Consider the following 20078-nt stretch of genomic DNA (forward strand, 5'->3'; position numbering starts at 1 on the left):
CCAAAGAAATCCAAAACAGTAATTTGAAAAGATAAATGCACCCCTGTGTTCATTGCAGCATTATTTATAATAGCCAAGACATGGAAGCAACCTAGATGTCCATTGATAAACGATTAGATAAAGAAGTGCTAAATACATACAACGAACTATTATTTGGCCATAAAAAAGAATGTAATCTTGCCATCGGTGACAGCATAAATAGACCTAGAGGATATTATGCTAAGTGAAATAAGTCAGACAGAGAAAGATAAATACCATATAATTTTACTTAAATGTGGAATCTAAAAAACAAAATAAGTGAACAAACAAAACAGAAACAAATTCAGATATGGAGAACAAATTGATGATTGCCAGATTGGAAGGGTTTTAGGGGACTGGGTAAAAAAGTAAAGGGACTAAGAAGTACAAATTGGCATTTATAAAATAGTTATGGGGATGTAAAGTACAGCATAGGGAATATAGTCAATAATATTGTAATAACTATGTATGGTGTCAGGTAGGAACTAGACTTATCAGCGTAAACACTTTATAAGTTACATAAATGTCTAATCACTATGTTGTATGCCTAAAATTAATATAACATTGTATGTCAACTGTAATTGAAAAATAAAAAAAAAGAAAATAATATAAAGGGTGAAAAAAAAAAGAAGAAATAGGCCTTATGCAAACTGTAGAATTTATTACATTGGTAGCAAAATCAAATGAAACCTGAGAAAAATTAAGTTGCATGATTTTAAAAAAATTAACCATTTAAAGGTAAACAGTTCAGTAGTATTTAGAACATTCAGAGTTTGTGTAAGCACCAACTCTATCTAGTTCCAAAAATACTTTTATCAGCAACTTCTTAATGGGTCTAGAAGTTGCTTCCCATTTTCCCCTCCGCCTAGCCTCTAGTGTTCTGTCTCTATGCTGGACATTACCTATTCTGGACATTTCACATAAATTGAATCATACAATATGTTATCTTTTTGTGTCTGACTTATTTCACTTAGCATAATGTTTTCAAGGCTTATCTACATTGTAGCATGAATCAGTAATTCATTCCTTTTTATTGCTGACTAATATTCCATTTTTCTATCATTCTCTAAAATCCACTCCAAATGTTCTTTATCTCACCATTTTCAAAATTGCTTCTGTCAAAGTCACCAGTATCCACCAAGATACTAAATCTAATGTTGAAATTTCAGTCTTAATTTAAATAGATTTATCAGCAACATATGACACAGTAGACACCTTTCTCCTTGAACTGCATTCTTGACTTGGTTTTCAGGAGAACATACTTTTCTGATTGTCTTCTTGAGTCATTAGGCATTCCTATGAATCCTTTGCTGATTGTTTCTAAACTTTAACATGGAGTGCTTAAGTTTTGTTCTGTAGACCCTCTTTCTTCTTGATTTGCTCTGTTCGTTATCTCATTTAATATCATTGTTAAAGTTTAATTTTCACAAGATAAAACCATGACTTTAATGCAAAGAAATAATGAATACATGTTCAATATTTTATTATACTCATTAATTACTGAGGGAGTCAGTAAGATATTAAAATTAGTTCAAAGAGCATTTGTGGAGCTATGTATTTATCGGCAATTTAATAAAGGAATATGTTGCATAAGAAAGAATTTGTCTGGTCATTGTCCTAGGTTTCTGAGAGGGAGCTTTTAACCTTTGGAATCTGAGTGATAGGAGAGTCTTTGTTATTCATGGTGAGTCCCTGGGGCCACACCTGAGTTTATGCTAATGAAGTGACTCTTGGTGGGCCCCCAGATAGTTCCAGGATGGGCTGACCATTTTGGAATGTTGGGGATTTGAGCCAGATAACAGTCTGATTGACTTCCAGGGAGAGAAAGGAAAATATCGAGTTCATGGTCAATGATTCAGTCAATCATGCCTATGTAATCAAATTTCTAAAAACTAAATTGAGTGAGCTTCCCTGATTAGTGATATGCTGGAAGAGTCATCATCCTCAGGACATGAAAAAGCTTTGTATTTGGGATACCTTATGTGGCTCTTCATTTAGTTGGTCTTGATTTGTATAGTGCTCTTCCGAGTTTTGTGCATTGCTCCAGTGAAATATCAAACATGAAGAGATAGTGGGCACTTCTATATTTTAAGTCAGTTGGTCTAGGTGGCCTAGGAACCCTGGAACATGCATCTTGTATCTGAAGTGAGGGAAGTTTTGTGAAAGACTGAGCCCTCATCCTGTGAAGTCTGTGATAACTCAGGTAGTAGTGTCAGAATTACACTATGGAATGTTAAAATAAGGTTTCAGAATTAGATACAAAACAGGTTAATGTATTACAAGATTTAAAAAAAAAAAACCCATAATTTTCCACTGGACAGAAATTATTTGTATCGCTACCAGACAAATTTCTGTAAATTAGCATGTAACTTCTAAAATTTTAACCTTAAATCAAAATTTTACCACTTTATAGAATCATTTTATTTTCAGCTTATACCACAGCCCTCTTCCTTAGATTAGTACTACTTGACTGTTTACAAAGCGTGGAAAGTAAATACATCCAGAATTGAAATCCCAAATGTCTTGCCCCAAATCCATTTGATCTCTACTTTTACCCATAGAGATGGGTAAAAGTGGCTTATTTATCTAAATGGCTTATCGATCTTTTCCATTGTTCATCCTTGGCTTATCTCTTTCTATCTCATTTCACACCAAATGTAGCAGCAAATTCTTCAGTTCTACTTTCTAATTTCATCCTGAATCTGACCAGTTCTCATCACCCTCTTTGCTAACACGTTGGTCCTATACACTATCACTTCTTTCTTGGGTTATTGCACCACACTTTCAGTTGGTCACCCTGATTCCTGCCTTTCACATGATGTAGTAGTCTATTTTCAACATAGCAGCCATAAAATTCTATTAAAACACAAATCAGATTACGTCAAACCCTACAAATGCTTCCTATCTCTCCAGAGTAAAAGCCCAAATCCTTGACATGGTCTGTAACGGCTTATGTGACCAACCTTCTACTAGCTCTTCCTGTTACTAGCTCTTTCTGTCTAGCCTTCTCGACACCAGCCACGTGGCCTTTTTTGCTATCATTCAAGAGTACACAACATTCCGTGTGTGTACTCTTACTGATCTCTTCCTAAGACATTCTTCCTTCATAGTTTGTATCCTCACCTCTTTTAAGTTTTTGTACAAATGTCACCTTGGTAAGACATCCACCGAATGCCATATTTAAAACTCTATCCCTGTCCCTACTCTTCCTACCCTGCTCCTCCCTCTGAATTATTTTTCTCTGTTGTACTTATCACCATGCAAAATGATATATAATTTATTTTGTTTATTGTAGGTTTTCATTTATGAAAATATAAGCTTCATGTGGGCATGCAGTTCTTTATTTTGCTTGTTTTATTCACCACAGTATCCCTTGTGCCTAGAATAGCGACTGGCACATGAGAATTCAACAAATATTTGTTGAATAATGAATTTTGGCATATTGATATTATTGAAAAGAAATACGTCATCAGCAATTTTATATGCAAATAAAAGCTGTTGATCATAGTAGTTTTGGGTAGCTATATAGTTATTTTCATGGTTTGGACTTGATTTAGGAGTCAGCTTGCAAGTCATTAATAATGTCAATTTAATTACTCTACAGTTACAGCTCATTTTGGATCCCAAACTGAATTACCCATCTTGAACACCACCTTATTCATCAGACTTGGCTCTGGTAATGACATGGTGATAACAGCCATTTGTTATTTTCAACAATCTTTTACTTAGTGAATAATTTTTCATTTGTAAGTAGCAGATATATACTTAAACTATTAAGGTGATATAGTTCGTTCATATATTAATTCACATTTTCTTTACATTTTTCCTGTGCCAATTCTGTAAAAAGGTAATTGGACATTTGCTTTCCTCTGCCTTAGCATGGTTGAGGTGCAGGATATAAGCAAACATAGCCTAAAGTCAATTCTCTACCTTTTTTTTCCTTTTTTTTCTTTTCTTTTCCTTTTTTTCTTTCTTTTTTTTTTTTTTATAGCATCAGGACTTTTGAAATTGCTGTTTCTTCTCTAGGAGAGTTGTGAGCAGTAGTTGAGAAAAAAGACAGCATGTCAGTGAATTTATTAGTAAGTCACTATACTTTGGAAGTCTAGTATCCAGAATCCTGTTATGAATGTTTTCTGTTCTCTAGGGCAGAAATACTCTTGTATTCAAGAAAAAAGTCTTGTCCAGGAAAGCCTCTTTGAATGGGAGAGCAAAAAAGCTTCTGGACTGAATGGAAAGATGGGATTGATTGAATTCATTGTCATCAAAGGAAAATATAATTGTTTACTGATAAGACTTCAAAAAAATGAGTCAAGTTCACTGTGGATCATTAACGGGTGGATGTGGGGTCAATTTACTATTATATGTGAAGGGCTAGATGGCCCATTCAGGACAAATGCAACCTAATCATCATATCTTTATGTGTTTAAAACCAAAATATTGTTCCAGTATCCTAAATACAAACTCTTTTGCAGGTCACTAACAGAAGAGTAGGAAGAGTAAAGGAAGAGTGGACCACTTCTTTCATTCATATCTCAAAGCACCTGGTTCTCAACTATATCAAGAAAAAAGAAAAAAAAAAAGATTAATCTGACTCTATGATCATAGTAAAGAGGTTGATTATATAAAAATCAATTGCAAATAAAAAAAGAACAGATGTTACAATTATAAGAAATGACCAGTATATACTTACAAATCATATAGCAGGTTGAATTTCTATAGATAACTGGTAAATTATTAAGTGCCATGAATAAACAAACTTGTGTATACAGTTTTATATTCTGCTTATAGAGAATATTTTGGCAAACTTATGAAAATTTGCCCTGAAAGTTCATACTTGGATATGAGTTCTAAAACATCTTTTACATCATGAAATAAAACACCTCAGGGACCTTATAACCAAAGTGAAACGAGTATAAGCAAGTTTATCATAGATTTTTAAGAAAATAAAGAGCTAAAGTGAAGCAAACATACAAATTGCTCAAGTAATACTTAATGGGGAAACATAGTAATGTTTTCTAAAATCTTTGGACTCTAAATTTCTTTTTTTTGTAATAGCCTGCCATATTTTATGTATATCCAAAATAAAAATAAAATAAATAGTATGGTCTCATTTGGTGATTGTGATTTTTATTGTTATTGTTTTGGCCTGTCATTCATTTATGAAACTCTCATCTTCAAAGTAAGGAGATATTTTGTTTTTAGATAATAGGGTTTGTTTTCCTGATGCCTGGGGATAGGAAATCTGATTTAGCTATCTATTGCCATCTTGGTCTTCATTGTAGCTCGGAAGACTAAAGGAACACGTTATCCTCTTTTTGATCTCAGGGACCAAATCTAGTTGGTGATTTTAAGTTTAGTAAATAGTGTACATAAGCATGATGATTCTTCGTAATGACTTTATTAATTAAATAGCTTAAAATAACTTGCTTGAGATAATGACTGAGGTCAGAAGCCTTGGGAGTATTGAGAATACTTCTGAGAAAAGGTATGGGACATCTCTGTCAAAGGCTCTAGCCAGTTCAATTACTTGGAAAATTTGTATTTGGAATGCTGGCCAGCTTAATGAATAATCAGGAAACGGACATACATTGACTACTGAACAACATTAGTAGTAAGGAAAAAATATATCTTTTGGTTATCTGAATGACCAAATACATATTTTTCTTTTAAATATCCAAAAAAAAAAAAAAAAAAAAAGAGAGAGAGAGAGCTCTAGAGAGACATTATTAGTGCCATAGGAATGGTAGAAAATCTTTTCTTTTACTTATTATGCATTTTCTCTCTTTCATTTGTACCTAGATCCAGAGGGAACTTTTAAGTAATTGAAAAGAGGATGATTTCGTGTGATTTTTGTGAATCCATATTATGACTTTTTAAGATGATTAAACGTCCTCGACGTTGTTGGCATTCAACATGCTATGGAAGTGAAATAAATAATCCCTGCTTGCTCTTGACCAGCGTTTAAAGCTTAGCACAGGACAAAGATTCGAAAATCAGAAGTGGCTGCAAAATGAAATGAAGTGTCTCTAAGTACTAGGCTTGGAGGTCCAATGTAGCAGAAAACTCCTAAGCACACTTCGTAAAATGTCCACCTAAGCTTGGCAGTGATATAGGAGATGCATAAATTATGACAAATTTAAAGGGAAAAATCATGCCAATCTCATCGCCTTGACAAGACTAAGATCTTTGACCTTTTCCTGACAAAAACCATCTACCACTGAATTGCAAAAGATTGTTAAATGTTAATTACTTTCATATCAAAGGATAACATCACAGTAGTATCTAAGAAAAAGAAACAAAGTTTATCAGGTGGTTTACTTAATTTTTGGCTTTACCTATTTCCCAAAATTTTATGAGTGACTTAGAAAAAAATACCTGAAAAATAAAATACTTGGGCTTTGCATTAATACAGACAGATAGACAGACAGACAGACACACACACACAAGTATACACACGAACCATAAAATAGGTTTTAAAACATCGAATCCACTCTCCTCTACTCACACTACTTAAATGGTCTAAAATGTGCCATCAACTTTTGGTATTTGATTTGTGTAATATTTTCCCTCTTTAGTTCCTTCTCATTATTCTTAAAAATCTGTCACCTATCATGCTGTGTAAATAGCAAAAAACATGGTAATGTGCATAAGTCTTAAATAAGAAGGCTCTCAACCCATTTTGAAAATAAATACCAGATTAGGACCTAGATTTTAAATTTTTTGATCTATGACTGACCGTTAACTTGATTTACCACCTGAATGGCACAAAGGACCAACTTGACTGTGCATCTAATACAGAACTTGTTACATCTTCTTGTTACATTGTCTGTCTGTCTGTCTGTCTATCTATCTATCTATCTATCTATCTATCTATCTATCTATCTATCTATCTATCTATCATCTATCATCTATCTATCATCTATCAAGTTCCTTCTCAGATTTTAAATTCCCTAAAGGTACTCACTGACTCTTGTCCGTCTTCCTATTTTTTGAGGACAGCCACACATATATGGTCATAAAAAGAATTAAATTAGGAGCAAGTGTCATTGACACGAGATAAAAGGAATAAGACCCTTCTTCTTCAGAAAGCTATTTTTTAAGCTGAAGCAAGATATTGACATAAAGGTATAGACCAGCTATTGAAGTGAAGTTCATATATATATATATATATTTTTTGCTTTGAACTTAAAAAGACAGGACTTTCAAAAAGAGCTGGTAAAGAGTACCTCAGGCCCCTAAAGTAATGTATGTGAGAAGGTGGGTAGGAGAGGAGCCCCTTAGAAAGGGCAAGATGTGAAAGGAAGAGACAAGAGAGCTGCCATGCAGAGTGCAAATATCATTCTATCCTTGCCTAAGACTGTATTTGTTTTAGTAAAATAAGATAATTAATGGATTAATATTTTCACCTTTTATGGTTGATTCTATTTTCTATTGTTTCTGCTCACAATCCCACCCATTGCAATAAATTTCTTAAAAACAATTTTAGTCACTTACTCTCCGCTCATTTCTGGTGTTTAAGTACCAAACCTAAGGTTTACAACCAACCTAGTAATTTTCTTTAAAATGATCAAAATATATCATTTCAGATGCATAAAAGGTGCTACCTGAAAAGAACTTGCAAGAATTTTAAGTGCCCAAAAGATAGTAGACATTAATAATATTTAATGTCCATTAATTAAGATGTACATTTGACTTTATAGTGAAAGAATGTGGTCAAAGTTTAATTAAAAATGATAAAGGTAGTTGTCATATTCTCTTTTCGAAAATTAATTTTTCTTAACCATCATGTGTTTTGAAGAAATATTGTTTGAAATAGAAAAAGGCATTCAACTATGTTGAATGGCATTATTTGGGAATTTTGTAAATTCTGCAGGCTAACATACATTGTTGATTCTAAACAAACAAGAGCACACTTTCCAAATCAGAGCCTGGTTCTAGCCCCTACCTCGCCCCTCCATACTTCATATTTCTCCCAGGGTTTCTACAGTAAAATCAGGTATTACAACTATATGAATTTTAATGGTTCTAATAATGATGTTTTTTGTTTCTTCAAAATATCTGCTTGAAACTTTATCCTTCCCTTGCAAAAAGATTATACGTTTGCAGGCTATTGTCTCACCGCCATCTGAGTACACAGTCATCATGAATACATTTTCCTGTTATCACAACTTATTTGGAAGAAATAATGGCCTCCCTTAGGCTTTTATTCTCCTGTACACTTGGATCTATAAGTAAATATGAAGGTACATTGGCAGAGGGCATGAGAGCCTCTATTAGACTTTTCCTTTCTCTTTAGAAGAACCCACTAGAAACTATACTAGGCTATTTTATAGGAAGTCTGTTATGTGCCAGGGCATCTCAGCTATTACTTTGTTTAACAGCTCTGAGGAATAGTTATAATTCTCCTCATTTTTAGTAAGAGAAAACTGGCTCAGAATATGCACAATTGGGCCAAGTGTGGGTTTGTGTCTGTAGACAACCCAATCTAAAGTTTTAAAACCAACACTAAAAGATCAGGATGAAGGAAAACACTTTGCATTTATTTTGAGTAAATGAGATTTGAGACATTTGTCTTTCCATGCATATATAAGCTGCATAGCTAAGCAAAAAAAATCTAAGTTTATTTTTTATACTTAAACTTTACTTCTGAAGATATAAGAAAAATACCTACAATGTATAAAAATAAAATCTACATCTATGCATTTTAACCATTTTGAGGGAGAAATTATTCCATGCATAATAGCTTAGCATGATTTGGGTGCTTTTCTGAGGCTTAAGAAATTGTTAGTGCCAATTCCAATTTGCTTAGTTCATTTACTTTGCACCTAAGTTGTAAATTAATCATTGCTGGTAACATCAATTTAGTTGTAATTAATCATAGAGGGAGGAGTAAAGTAGTCACATTGGTGCCAGCCATATTAACTGCCTTATCTGATTGCTCTTGTGTAATTTTCCAGCACTTTGATAAATATACAAGGCAAGAAATACTTTGGGGGTTTCCAAGAATATTCATAGTAATATGTATTTGGAAATAGATTTGAAAGCACTACAAATAGTTGATTGCTGCTTTACCTACAGACTTTTTTGTGGCTATTGGGTATGTAAATTTTACATACACACATACATGCGTGTATGCGCACGTGAGCACACGTGCACACACACACCCACACTTTGTCCTTACTTTGGATAAAAGACATGTTGATACTTTCAGACAAGTTGAAGGTAAAAATGAAGATTTTATTAGAATCTTGCCTGCATATTCAAGGTCAGATAGAGGTAGATCTTGATGTATAGCAAGTATTGATGTTTCCTCTGCAGTTTCTGCTTTTCAAATAAATATTTAGGGGAGATATAATTCTCATTTGCAAACATACAATATTTATTAGCTCTTGACAAAAATATTGACTTTTATAATATTATACTCAAAGTGTATACATGTATTTATTTATGCCTAATGGAACTTTAGGTGATTTACAACAAACATATTGATGTAAGAGGTATGGTATTTTAAACTATTTTACAATCCCCATAAAGTATGTCTTGTGACTTCCTATCCATTGTATCAAGCCATTCACTATGTTAGGTTGAGAACAAATCCCACCTACAACATAAAAGCCATAATTTAGTATGGAGGGTCATCATATACTTTTCAGTTTACAGCAAAATAATAGTCTTGAAAGCTGGGCTTGGCAAATGTTCTCATGAAAGCAGGAGTAGGTCTTTGTTACAAACTGTCTTCTGGCTCCTGACTGGTCCCCACGAAGAGTGGTTGATCAGATCCTATGCAGGGTGTTCTTGGCTAGTGCTCCCTGAGGGTGACCAATCCTACTGGGTTCCTTCAGCAGGACGTTGGCCTCCAATTCTGAGTTCCTGGTCCTTGCCTTGAGTCTGGTTTAAGGTTCCTACTTCCTCCTGGGCACTACGTCAGTCCTCTTCAGGTTCACGAGTTTACTCTGTAGTTAGCTGTCCTCTCACCAGAAGATGTAGGAATACCTGGATCCAGAATATTCCATGAACAGGCCAGGGAATACTGGTGGCACTATGTTAAGCCAACCTGCTTAGACAGGTCCCCGTTATTAAAGTACTATGATGAACATGGGATCTAAGAGGCATGAAATTTTCTCAGGCTATGCACAAAGAACTGAACCATACTAAACCTAAACAAACAAGAAAATCAACCCTGGAATTTCCCCCAATCATATCTGGATGTTTCTACCCATTCTCTTCTGGTTTTGACCCAAGACTGTGGAGGACATTCAATTCTGAACTTAACTTTCCTCTTTATGCTCATCTTCTCCTTGGTGCTTCCCCAAGCCCCAGAATGTCTTTTTCCTTTTACTTTCTGTCTTATAGGAATTTTCCCTACTTTACCTTCTCCCATGGTCTGCATGATATGAATGACAGTAAAACTTTATGATCTCCGTTTCCCAGTTTTGGCAATTAACATGTAGAGAAAATATTTTAGTATTTAGAAAAGCTTACTTCCCTGCATCCAATTACAAACTTGAGAAGTAGAAATGGAGGGAGTATCTTTGAATAGGAACAAAGATCCTTTTCAGAAAATTTCTCTGGGGAAAGGGTACAATTCAAAATGTAACAGAGTTATGTGGTAAAAGATGAATCTTCACCCTATCTATGTCCCTTAGACACTCAGTTTCTTTCCACAGATATAATCACTATCTCTACTGTCTTATATCTATACTCCCAGAGGTATTCTATGTCCATACATGTATGTATATGTACTTTTTATCTTTTAAAAACAATTCGTAGTATACTATGCATACTATTCTGTATCTTCATGTTTTACTTTATATATCTTTATCAGTACATATCAGTACCTGGAGAGCTGTCTCATTCTTCTACATGGCTGCATAGTATTCAAATATAAGAAAGTAACATAATTTATTTAAATAGCCCCTCTACCTCACCCCAGTTTGGTTGTTTCAGTTTTTTTCTTTTTCCTCAAAAACAATGCTGCAATGAATATCCTCCAATATGTTTTATTTTGAACATGTGCAGGTTAATTTGTAGAATAAATTCTTAGAAGTAGAATTGCTGGATCAAATATATAGAGAGTTGCAATAGAGTTGTTCTGACTTTATAGTCTTTTCAACGTAAATATGAATGTCCGTTTCTTTTTTACCTTTACCAACAGATTGTATCAACTTAATCTTTGACTCCAAGAAGTAAAAATTGGTTTCTTAAGGTATTAATTTGCATCTTGTTACAAGTGAGATTAAGTGTTAAGTTTTAAGAGTATTTTTAATTTTCATTAGTTGTTATGCTTTTTATATTTTCCTGTCAATATATTGGTCTTACTGATTTTTAGGAGATCTTTATGAATTAAGAATATTGGTTCTTAATTCAGAACACACCATTTTAATATTTTTTATTAATTATTTGTCTTTTAGCTTGTGTATGGTACATTTTGATATGCAGAAATTTCTTATTACATTGTTTACTCTGAGACTATAAAAATAACTCTCCCTAGCTATTAGTACTTCTATGGTTTCATTTTTTGTGTTGAGATATTTGATTCATCTGGAATTTATTTTGGTGTAATGTAAGAGGAATTGCACATTTTTTTGCAGGTGGTTACCTAGTTGTATTACCACCACCTACTGAATAATTCATTTTTTTCTCTTACTCAAAATGTGAATTTTATGATATAATATATAATGTAATATAGAAATATGTACATTATAATATTATGATATAAACATATTATTACATATTATTACATAAATGTTTATTTCTGAAATTTCTATTCATTTTGTTGATCAGTTTGTATATTCATTTACCAGTACAGTATAACTTTAAATATTTCAGTAACTAAAAAAAGGATAATGTTGTTTTTTTGTTCATATTACATTCTGAACCTAGGCGATTAAAAAACATAATTAACTGGAGCAAGTTATACTTCACCCAGAAAGAAAAATTACAAATGACAGCAATATCCTTGAAGAATAAAATTATGCCACAGAACCAACTTGGAAATTAGTCTCATACATATTTGTCATCGCTTAATACTGAGTATGGCTCATGTCAAAAGTCGTCAGAGTGGTCTGACAAATATCAATGTCTAAAGTGATGTTTAAGAGAACAGCAATTTGGTAATTGAAATACTGTTTTACAATCCATCCACTTAGAAGTGTGTTCCTGTTGTTGAAGGAACAAAATGTTGATTTTCCTACCTGGGTAATGTGACTTAAACTAGTCACTCTTAATTATATGGAGTCAGGGACTAAGTACAGAAGAATTTAGCACAGACAGATGAATCCTATCTGGAGAATACCAGCCTGAACCTGACAGCTTTTAGGAAACCAGGTCAAATTCAGTACACATATTAATAGTGAGCAAGGTTAGAAAGTGGAGTTTTTTCTGCCTGAAGAAAACATTATCATTACAAACCACACTACAATTAGTTCCTTTTTATCAATTAGTGTTTTTATGTCTTTTTTCAGGTACAAAATAATATATACTCATTCAAATTTACATAGTACAAATGTGTCTTTAGAGTAAAATGTGAAAGACTTCTTCTCCAAAGCAAGTACCCAAAAGCAGTACTGTCAGCTGGTAAGCACGGGTTCAGAACTCACCTAGAGAGATTTTTTACTTTGTTAAGCTGTATATAGTAAAATTAATATTATTCCTGTTGTTTCTCATCTTGATTTCACTGCTTATTGTGGTGGACATCATCCCATGTCAACAAATGGCCTAACTCATTCTTTTTTGATTGGTGTTAAATTTTGTATTAGCTATGTCTACTTTACAAAATTTATCATCATCATTATTATTTTAAATTATAGAAATAAACTCTTAGCAAAATTTAACAACACAAAAATAAAATTAATGAAATAGGAAATAACTCAGAAAAACAAATAGTTATTTTCATTCAAGTGTGCAAAAATAAGAGGAGAATGTAGAGAAATGGACATTCTCACACTTTTCTGTATTACTTTTTGGAAATAATGTAGCTTTACCTTTTGTAAATTAAACGTATCCAAAATATTTGGCTGAGCAATCCCATTTCTGAGCATCAATACTGCATGAATCAAAGCCCCCAAATACAAGAACATATGTGCAAGTATTTGTACAGCAAAAGTCTTCAGTGGGGCAGAAACTAGAAATGACCCAAAAGTCCATCAGTTATGTGATGATTAAACATATCACAGGCAACAATGATCTAGAATATTCAACTGTTATTTAAGAAGATCTGTTTGAGCTATAACTACTGAACTGATGTATTTTCTGACTTTTGAATGAAAATAGCAAGTTGAGGAATAATGTGGTACAGTATGAATTTATTTTTTTTTTTGAGAAAAGCATCCAAAACTACTCATATGCATAAAATCAGGTTAGAAATTATAATTTGCCTATTAAAATTGCTTATGTTAATAGTGATAGGATTATTAATAGTGATGTGATCTGGTGATGTGTTTATGTTTTCCTTTAAAATTTATATGCCATGGTAAACAAGTATGTATTACTTTTATAATTTAAAAAAGTAAATAAAGAACACTTAAAGTGGAAAAAATATATGATTGGATGAATAAGTTTTATAGAAAATATCTTTCTATTGTCATATAAAGTCTAATTTTAAAAAGCAGATACTTTCAATATTGGCACAATACTCTAAGTATTAGAAATCATATTAATAGAGTGGTGTTAGATGTTGCTCAGTAATATGTTGACTTTTATTTTTGTCCAGAAATCTAGAATTTTGCCCTAGTCTCAGTATCCTTTCTTCCCACAAGGTCCCTGGAAGAGATACATGTCAAAGAAGGCTAAGGAAGATATCACTTTATTACTAATTGGGCATCAGACTTAACACCAGAGTGGCATCCCCTGAGCTCACCTCACCACCCATGGCCTTGCCTCTGCCTGATCCAGTGGAGGATAGATCCTGGAATTAAAGCAGGCAGAAGACAAGCAATGTTACATTTTTAAGTCTGCACTAGAGAATCAATCAAGACTTAGCACTCTAGTAGTACAAAAAGATGCCTCTGCCAAAACAAAGGAAATAGGGCTGGAGCAGAATCCCATATGGCTTTATTTGCATTTCTAGCATTTCATCCACTAGAAGACATGACTGACTGGAGTCTTTATATTTATCAGATTAATGCTCTCTGCTCTTGGAAGATGGGTTTCTTGCCCTTGATGCTCGTTCATCTTTGAGTAAGAAAGAGGAGAAAGAAGAAGGAAGAAGAAAGGACTTCCTTAGATGATCCAGATTAAAAACAAACAAACAAAAAGGATATAATCTATTAAAAATCAAAAGCAACAATTAGAAAGAGATGGGAATTAATCTTTAACTATTTTTCCAAACTTTGGGGGTTCATGAAAATAAAAGCCATATTTTTTCCAAGCACTTTTACGTTTCTCCAACCATCTGTGCTTCAAGGAGAATTTAGTTCATGTGTTTTTACTTAATTTACACTTAACTCATCAAAATGTTGACTTGTTAGTCTAGCTATTTGATGTCTCAGAAATCATACACACATTTTAATATATGTTCAAAAGTCCCTTCCCCATTTGGATAAGGAAGTCATCATTAGCTAGCAGTAAACACAACCTGGAAGAGCTTAAGTCTGATTCCAAACCAAGAACTAAGGAAATTCCAAGGGGTTTGAAACTTGGCAAATTACTTTCCACACACATGGTTACAAAATCTTTAAAGTGATAAATTCAAGAAATGACCAAAAAATCAAAATCATCACAAGCATAAATGAAGTCTCCTGACTGTGAAGATGTTTAGTCAGGGGACACGCAATATGTGTCATATTAACTCAATGTTTCTTAAATGAGAGAACTTCAAGGTCAACATAAACATCCCACATTAGCCCTAATGCACAAAACATTGTGCAGAAGCTAATAGGCTAATTTTTCTACCAACCCCCCACCCCCAAAAAACAAAAAACCCCAAACTTTGACTTTTTTCCTTTTAAATAAAATGTATTTAATGCATATTTATTAAAAACTTCTTGTATATTCATATAAGTAGGCTGGAAAGAATTTTCCTTTCCTCTCGGATGGTACATGTTTCTAGACCAGAATGCTTGAGAAGGAGTTATCATGGATTAATGTTTTATTGTCTAGTTTTACACCTGAGTAAATTTTCAGTTAAATCTGAACCAATTCTCATGATATTTACACTCAGAATTTTAGAGCAGGAACCTGGCCTTTTGTGACTGAATACAGGAAGGGGTTCAGAGACCGAAATCCATGGAAGGTATTCTGGGGCCAAATCCCATGCAAGTACGAACGGAACTAATTCATGTCCAATAATAGACCATAGAATGAAGCAGAAGATTCAAGATTCAGAGAAGTAGTTTAATAAAAACATAAAATAGAAATGACTCAATAGGGACATGAAATAGAACGTAGGAAGCTGGAGGATTGGAGCAGCCGTGAAGTGGGGAAAGGTGCTGGGTAGTGTGGGGAGTGAGTAAGGCAAAGATAGAATTAGAGGTAGAAAAGGGCCAGTTTGGGGACCTTCTCATGATCACTGAGTTTGTTGAGTGGTTTGGCTTGCTTTTTTGTTTGGGGATTAATGTATAAAATTTAGAGTATCAGGGCAGAAGGAAATAGCATAATCATCTCATTTGACTTTGTAAATTCTAATGCTCTCATTTTTATAATTGTGAATTTTGTTGCCCAGACAAGAAGGGTAACATTTTACCTAGCTGTACCCTAGCTGGTGTCAGAGCTGGGAGGAGCAGCTGTAGGGCCTCTCCTTACTTCTGGTCCAGCATTCTATGTACCACATCTCGAGCAAATTAGTCATTTCCTTTTTCATTCCTTTCTTCTTTTTAAGATTTTTTTTTTTCTTTCCACTTGTCTCACTCACTCCCACTCTAAACAGTGTCAAAGTGATAAAATATCGCACCTAAAGCTTGACTGGAATTATTTTCAGAGAGGGGTCAGAGCAAAGCATGTTTGTTTTGTGAAGTTTCATGCTGATTCTTAGCATATGGGTTCAGAGCCGTGAACCATCCTTGAACCTTGGGAGCTGTGAGTCAACAAGATGGGACTAATATACAAAAGAAAAAAAGGTTCAGAAGACTGTTGGATTTCATTTCTCTTTCTAAAAAGAACATTTTGGTGAGTTAAGTGTAAATGAGTCAGAGACACACGGATTTTATTTCCCTTGCCATATGTATGGGTTTAAAAATTAATGGAAAAAAATGCTCAGCACAACATGTTTTAAATTTTATTGGCCTTTTTTTTCTTATGATCTCTAGAAGATGGAAACTAAAGAATGATGAAGACGATTGAATCAAAAGCCATCGTGAGCTTGAAATGCGCATATAACACATGACACTTTGTTAGATGGGGTGGTAAGAACATGCTGTCTGAGAGTTCTCATACTGAAAACCTTGTCTTTTAGTGTTTGACCTAATTATGTAACTAAAAGAATTTTCTAATTAAGTTTTTATCTGAATCAACTGTATAAGAATCAGAGACAGGGCTGTGAGAAATCCATATCTTTTTAAGGACATTGAAGCTTGAGTAAAGATAGGTAATTTGAATAAAAGACAGAGTAAATTGTTTAAAATTTTAAGGTCTTTCAAAAAATAAAACTAACTACTAGATGACCTTTTATAAACATTATTTATCTGCCTCAGACATTTTACTTTGTGTAGGATAAGACAACTAGGACCTTTGTAGAATTCTGATTATTTCTATCAGGAAAAATAAATGAATATTTCAGGATTCTCATAATCTCTTGTTATTTTTACTCTTTCTGTCCAGCTTAGTAGCAAATATTTGGTAATTTTTCTATTAATATTATATAAGTTCTTAGTCAAATTCTCCTGTTTTGCTTTAGGAATGCTCATAATTAGCTAAGGAAGGTTCAAATTTCTGTATAGGCAGTGTCTACAAACTTATCTTTTTTCAAACTTATATTTGTTCCCTGATTTTCCCAGGAACTTTTAAGAACATAGAAGTTTAAATAAACACTTCCTGGTTAGCTTGTGGTTTGGCTTAAAACACCCTAGCATGATTTAAATCAAACCATTTCAGATGCTAGAGTTGGATGAAATCACAGCGAAGCTATGCTTGCAATTTTATTAAAATGATAGGTTGGTCAGGACAAAAATACTTAACACAATAGAGTGCCAAGGTGGAGTGTACTCAAATTAGCCTACCTATATTGATGGAGTCCGGCCATATTATGCGGCAAGAGCACTTTACCTGTCATAATCACATCTGTCATTAACTATGTGACTTTTTTCGCATGTTGTTTCATGTATTTTAAATAGAAGGAAAACTGGGCTACATTTCAAAATTTAAATATGGTACGTGAAAAGGCTTTGTTCACATTTAATTAAATTACCGTTTATGTGCCATATGTTTGATCAGATACTGCTTGTATCCCAGATGGAGATAATGGGTAGGAATAGGTATAAAGTTCCCCCCCACACACACTTCTAAAAGTACAAGGAACAAATTGAGATGATTTTCTATGACTTGTCATCATAATGACAAACTCATATGGCCACTGCTGTGACACAAGCTCTTAAATGATCACTTCGTGGCTCATTAACTCTCAGAAGTATAACGATAACCTCTCTGAAGATAGATAGGACCCTTTGCTCCAAAATATGATACTTAAATTATTTTCAAGACTCTTGACGTAACTTTCTTCAGGCATACTGCTGCCCTGACTTGCCAAAGCTGTCTTTGAGATTTCAGATCACGTTATTTTTAAATATTAATAAAAAATAAAGAGACACTCACTGTTAATTTAAACATGTAAACTTAAGTCATAAAAATGTCATTTCAATAATATCTAATGCAACTCGAACTAGAAACAAGTGGATACCTTTTTGGATTTTCCTGAATTCAGGGGAAACAGAATTCACTTTGCTCATTCACCAAGTGTGTGTGCTTTCTGGAGAGGAAAGGAAGAGTCATTTTTACCATATGAAGAGAGCATGTGTTTTTCTTACTTTTGCTGCTCTGCTGTTTTTGCCATATTTTCTGAGTTCAAGTCTCTAATCAGTTGGTGGGAGTGTAGATTTAATGACATTTATTTTGCAAAACATGTTCTGCTAAAATTTTGTAGTAATGTAAGCCATTTAATTCTAAAATTGGCAGCTGAAGCTAACACTATGTCCTTATAAACAACTACTCAAATGTTTCAGTCAAAAGCTGGATTTTGGGGCACCCAAGGCCAGGACAGTATTTCTGGATCTGCACACTTCTGAAAATGAAAGTATTACAGTAAGGGGCTTACCTCCAACTCATGTAGATGGAACCTGAGGAGACTCTAATGTGCCTCTTCTATTGGCAGTATGTCTCTCTGTGTGTAAAAAGAGCTCTTCTTTTTGTTTTTAAGGAGAATAAGTGGAAATAGAGAAGATATAAGGATAAAATTCTTGGTCTCAGTATTTGTCCTGAGGGGGAGGATGCCATATTCTTTGGAGAGGGGACAGGGCAGGCAGTGGGAGGGGGAAGTAGGAGACCTCTCTATGAGTGAGATGTGTTTGAAGCTCCAATTAAAATGGCACATCTCTTCTATTCTCCCCAAAGGGTATGGCAGGAGAGCCACATCTACCATCTAGGTTTGCCAGATGAGAGGGTGTTAGGATAGGGGCAAGGACACTCTGCCACTATAGGGTAGTAGCCTTTAAAAGTTTTTTTGAGCATCTAACATAGATTAGGTACTTTTAGATAATTTTCCTATTAAAATGTCACAAAAACTCCTGCAGTAGGTATTGTTACAGATGTACAATACAATACTATAACATTTATAATGTAATAAATAAAAGGTAATATAATGAATATAGACATTTTAGCCAGCTTGTCACAATCATTTAACTAGCAAATGGTGGCACTAGGATTTGAACCACAGAGTTGGATCCCATTGTCCATCTCTTTCCATATCGTCATCCAGATAAAGTGAGGACACAAATTGTAGGGAAGCAAATCAGGGAGAGGTGGGAAAGGAGAGTGAACAAGAATTACAAATATTGCCATGCTACTAATTAGGTAATATTTATCATAAATTGTTGATGTATGCTGAAGTAATGAAAGCACACAAATTTAAAACATGTTTGACAATGATTGAAAATGCACCCTCACCCCAAAGGCATAAACACACATTCATGAAGCCTTTACTTCTACTAAATGCTCAACAGTTGCCCACATTAACACTTTGAAGTCATCTTCAATATCGCCCACTCCCTGCCTTGCCGTTAACTCACTTTGTTCTGATCTCAGTCTTCTCCTATTTCTCTCCATTAGTGAAGGGGCCCACCAACCATTCTGTGTGCAAGCCAGGAGCCTGGAAGTCACCCTTGGTACTAGACTTTCCCTTACCTCCCATGTTCAATCTTTTACTCATTTTTGTCTATTTTTCCCTCCTAAATATCTCTTGAATCTGTCCATTGTTTTTGGCCATCTCCTCCATCGTACCACTATTACCTGGACTTCTCTAATAGCTTTGTACCTCTTACCTCTAATTCATTCTCCACAGATGAGGCAGGGAAATTTTTTAGTAATGCAAATCTGGTCTCATCAATCTCCTGATTAAAATCCTTCAGAGACAGAAATCCTTAGGATCAAGACAGAAATCCTTAACATGGCCCATGAGGCTCTGCATAGTCTGGACTCATTTCTCTCTCCATCTTTATCTCATGTAATTCTCTTTTTCCTCTTTCGTTCAACCACCTTGCTCTTTTATTTTCTGCCTCGCAGCTTTTACAAATGTTTTCTGGCTGGAATATTCTCCCTCATATCTTCTTTTCTTTCTTGAATCAATTTTAACTTGTTGTTTAGATAGCTCACCATTCCCCTCTTCCCCAATTAAGGTGCCATCTTTCTACATATTCTCCCTTAGTACCCTTCTATTCCCTTTCAACATATGTAACAATGATTAAATTGTTTTTGTCTATTTTTCCTTAGTGTAACCTCTATGAGAACGAAAGCCAAGTCTGCCTTATTCACTACTCTATGCACAACATAGGGCACAGAGCCTTTACTATAGTCAGTATCTAATAAATGCTTCTTAAATGACGAAATAAATACTTCCTCCGTTACCTTTGATCAAA

The sequence above is a fragment of the Pteropus vampyrus genome, unplaced genomic scaffold, assembly GCF_000151845.1.
Source record: "Pteropus vampyrus isolate Shadow unplaced genomic scaffold, Pvam_2.0 Scaffold39, whole genome shotgun sequence".
Classification (NCBI taxonomy): domain Eukaryota; kingdom Metazoa; phylum Chordata; class Mammalia; order Chiroptera; family Pteropodidae; genus Pteropus; species Pteropus vampyrus.